This window comes from Eriocheir sinensis, chromosome 26, assembly GCF_024679095.1.
Source record: "Eriocheir sinensis breed Jianghai 21 chromosome 26, ASM2467909v1, whole genome shotgun sequence".
Taxonomy (NCBI): domain Eukaryota; kingdom Metazoa; phylum Arthropoda; class Malacostraca; order Decapoda; family Varunidae; genus Eriocheir; species Eriocheir sinensis.
Genome location: NC_066534.1, coordinates 8,390,509 through 8,395,303, shown reverse-complemented (window position 1 = coordinate 8,395,303; position 4,795 = coordinate 8,390,509).

The following is a 4,795-nucleotide window of genomic DNA, read 5'->3' as shown; positions in this document are numbered from 1 at the left end:
GCTTTGGCTGGAGGGATGGGGGAGTGGGGAGGAGCCTTCGCCTTTACTGTCCTTCATCTTCCACCTTTGATTAGATAGTTAGTGTAGCTTGTCACAAACAACCTCGTAAGGACCAGCAGGTCTGCTGTTGTTTGTTCTTCCTTTGTGTTCCTTTGTGTTCCTCCCCTAACTGATCCATCGGCCGCTATGTTTTCACCCCCTGACCTGTTTGGCGTCAGCTGAGCCCTCTGAGGCAATGCGACCAGCTGGCACCTCCTGATCTACCTGTTGATGTCTTGCTGATTACCTCTCTGCCTGTTAATCGACTCCAGGTGTTAGGCTGATTCCTCTTTAGCGCATCATTACGTTTGCTTTCGACTGATATATTGTTTTCGTGCTTACTGTTAAATTGAAATGTGTAAAGTATTGATTATGAGGAAAGTAGGTTGAAGGGAGTAGAGGGAAATGTGTTTATGATGTACGTAGTGTAATCTGCTGCGTTGATCAGATATATACAGCAAGTAGGAAAAATTAGGGATAGTCTCTCTCTCTCTCTCTCTCTCTCTCTCTCTCTCTCTCTCTCTCTCTCTCTCTCTCTCTCTCTCTCTCTCTCTCTCTCTCTCTCTCTCTCTCTCTCTCTCTCTCTCTCTCACACAGAGACTTCCACCCTGCCCTCCACCCACACACACATATACGCCAAACAAAGCACTACGTCCTCTCTAACACACACTTATATATCCACCTGCAAACATTTTCTTCAAACAAACTTCTACTCCTGCCTGCTACACACGTACGGATATAGCTCCCACAAAACTCTACTTCCCTTTAAACAGACTTAGATACCCTCTTCCTTGCACCGACCTCTATTCTCTCGACACATATACATATCCCCATTCTGTAACCCCGACCCCTTCCACACACACAACCACTTTCCACAAAACACATATCCCCCCCCCACCCACCCATTCCACGCACACATACGTCATTCCATAAAAAAGTTTACCTACTTACACACATACATATCCCCACCCACACAGAATCCACACACACACACACACACACACACATACACACACACACACATACCTCAAGCCCCCACCCACCCCCACCCACATACACACACACTCAATACAAACATATATCCTACATTTTCCCATATTTCGAAACCACAGTGCAAATCCATCCAATTAGGGGCCCGGCTCTCACCTATAATCAGCTCACAGGTGTGGAGTTGATCTGGGGCGCGTATGTTACGAGGCTGATGCTGGAGATACGAGGGAGCAAAATCCAGGGCAGGGGAAGGGAGATAACAGCTTCCCACTGACCCAGGCTGTGTGTTCTGAGCTGATAAGGCCAAAGCAATTTCCAAGGAATATACGAGGAAAGAAATGTGTTGGAAGATGAAGGGAAAAATGGCAAGGAAATGCAAGAGAGTAGGAAAACGAAGAAGGTTAGCGAGGTGGTGAGAGCTCCGGTGTTAGAAGAAGATAGTGAGAAGGAAAAAGGGTGATGGCGGGTCCGGTGAGGGGCAGAAAAGTTAAGGGAAAGGTAAAAGTGCGCTGCGGGGAAAACTGTAAAACAAAAGGAGGGTCGCAAGAAGTGTGGGATGAGGAGAAAATTTAGCGAGACAGAGGCAGAATGGAAATGATAACATAACTGGACTTGAGGAAAGGGAAGGAAGAAAAGCTGAGCAGAAAATGCTAAGTTCCTTATTGCTTGACTTTACTGTAAGAGCCGTGATTTTAGTTGAATTTCCGTGGGCATTTTTCTTCAATTATAAAGAAACAAGAGGTTTTATTTATGTACCATTGTAACACACGTGTGCATCCACGTGAACGTGCAAGTGTGTGTGTGTGTGTGTGTGTGTGTGTGTGTGTGTGTGTGTGTGTGTGTGTGTGTGTGTGTGTGGTGAGAGTTTAAGTGGGTCTCGAGCTAATCTAGCATCTATACGACATCTTGTCGAATAAACTTTCTCACAACACTGACCTCAGTTTTTAGTATCAGCACGTTGGGTTCTCGATAGCTGAGGAAGTAGTAAGCAGAGCTCCAATGTTTACCCATCCCGGTTAAAAAAAGATAATCCACCCTCGGGAAGGTGACTCCTACGATAGGTTTATCGCATTACCGTCTGCCAGTTTTGTTCCTCACCCCAAAGTGTCCCGCCACTGGTAAAAGTAGTAACGTCTCAAAAAAAAAAACTAAGAGGGAATTGATGTACAGTATGAGGCGAGAAGATAATGAAGACCTATTATCTATTATATAATACTGCCTCTTCCATAACCGTTTACTAATTGGAATGGAGATCCTTCACCTTTTTTCCCTGGTGGCTCTGAGATAAACTTTTGGGTGAAGGGGAAAGTCTCGTTACCCGGGCCATCCAGTCTTCACTTAGTATTTTATTTGCACCGAACAGCCTCACTTCTCCAGAGATAAGAAATAATGGTTTCATCTTGCCTTACACTTTCTTGGAAACTTGTGCCTTCCTATATAATTGCTGTAACAGAAAACAAGTAGTTTACAAAGAAATATTTATATCTTATTTGTATGATTAAAATTTTCGATATTGGCATATTGCGTGCGCGAGCGCGAGCGCACACACACACACACACACACACACACACACACACACACACACACACACACACACACACACACACACACACACACACAGAGTAGCAGGATACCCTCGATAACATCCCTGATTAAACTTCTTCTGTAATATTCATCCGCACCTAAATACCCAACCCAACTTTTTGAATAGTGGCCCAACTCGCCCCTCCCTGGCGAGGCTATACAGTGAATCTCCACGTGTCGGACTGAGACATCAACGCTCCAATCAACATCACTTCCCTCTACACCCGACGCCGTCATTATCTCCGTGCCCATCACCATGATACCAATGAGTCAAACTGGTTGTTATCGGGGGCACCAGCGAGGCATGTGTTCCAGCCTGTCGCCGCCGAGGACGTCAGCGTCCCCGCTCCACTTGCCGGCCATGGTGCCAATTACCGGTGTCTTAAAAGTAATGGTTTGCATCAACCCGCAAGTAAGGGGACACTCCTCTCTGGTCTTGTACCTTGCAGTGGAGCTCTACCCTCGCTGCGAAAGGCTTGCACCAGCACCGTGTGTGAAACTTCATCATCAGTTTAAATGCGTATCCAGCATGAAGGTGAAGAAAGGAAAACAAACTGTATCCGGCACCTGTTGTATAATTCGCCGTAACTTTGAAAATCGACTCGTTTTGCTTGTTTTCTTTATGTAGCTTAACTGGTCGCCCCTCAAGTGATAGCATCGGGATTGTTAAGCCGTCGGGCGGGTAGGGGTAAACGAGGGTGACCAAGAAATTAGTTTTATTCGGGATGGCTCTGATAAGTGATACAGGTGATACTTCAGAGGACACTCGACTGACACGTATGAATTATGTAGCGCTTGGCAAACTGAAAGCACATGAAAGTCATAGGGTTACAAAAGAGACATGAAGTCGACTCTCTACCTAACAATTTCTTCTTGGAACTCGGAATAATGCACTCTCCTTTAATTGTAATTGCTGCTTGACTGTTTTAATATTTAACTATTTAGTTGGATAATTATAGAGACCCACTTCGCGCCTCCATCATGACCCCAAGCCAAGCTATCTTACATGGCTTTACTTTACTTCTTGCTTTACCTCTCCAGCACTACCGACCCAACATATACACCGCGTCTACATGTGGTTACAAAATAACAAAGATATTGTACCTTTCGACTTCAAGGAACCCCCGGTAATGGGGAGGGCCATGAAGACCGGGGAAATTTTGGGGGTAAAAGCACCCACCTGTTTAACGAAAATGTCTACCTGAATTGAAGCGATTTTACTTTAAAGGAAAATTCAAATTTTGGAAATAAAATGGCGTGTAACGGCGGTGGTGTTTGTTACTTTACATATAGTAGCAATGAGGCAGATAAATTACTATCCAACATAATAAGTTACTATGCGACGCATATTAGGCTGCATTACAACACGCCGTAAGTCACTTCGACACGAAAAGTAAGAAGAATTCAAATGCGCGTTATAATTAGTTACCTTTTCGTGTACTATGAAATGGTTGGCCCTTCATACTGTGCTTCTGGGACATGTATTTCGTTCTGTAACTACAATAAGGTGGCGAAACTTTGTCTTTTGGAGGAGCGGAGTGTTTTTCACAGCTACCTCGAGATGTTTATATTTAAGGAGTCGGCCAAGCGACTATTTAGTTGTTGATTTACCGAGTTTTATCATTTTACTTTTAAGAGCAAATAACTGGAGTGCTGCTCGCCTTCTTGATATCCAGAGTAACTCCGGCAACATAAAAAAACTGAAAAACAGTTATTAAAACTTATTCCAGTTGCTTGACAATCAATGTAGGGAAGTTATAGGACTTTTTCTCTAAAATAAAACAATAATGATCTTTTATTGCAACGAATAGGTATACTTAAACTTAACATTTTTTCTTCTTACACTAAAACACAACATTTCTCACATGTTGGAGGAGATGAGACAACCAGATATATATTAAGGGAAAGGAGCGGCACAGACGAGTCTAATTACCAGCATTAGAGTAAGCACATAAGATCTTTTTATTATCCTCGCTAAGCTCCAGTGACCAGGAAAGAAACATTATGCATAACATTCTCAACGCGTTCAAGACGTTTTGGATGGTGCGAGACAGGCCGAGGGAGGAGTACCGGCCGAGACCCATCCCTTCACCTGCACGAAAAGCTGGAGGAAAATGTTTGAATGTCTGTTCTTTCCTTCCTTTCTCTTGACTTTCATGAAGAGATTAAGCAGGGCTGAGTT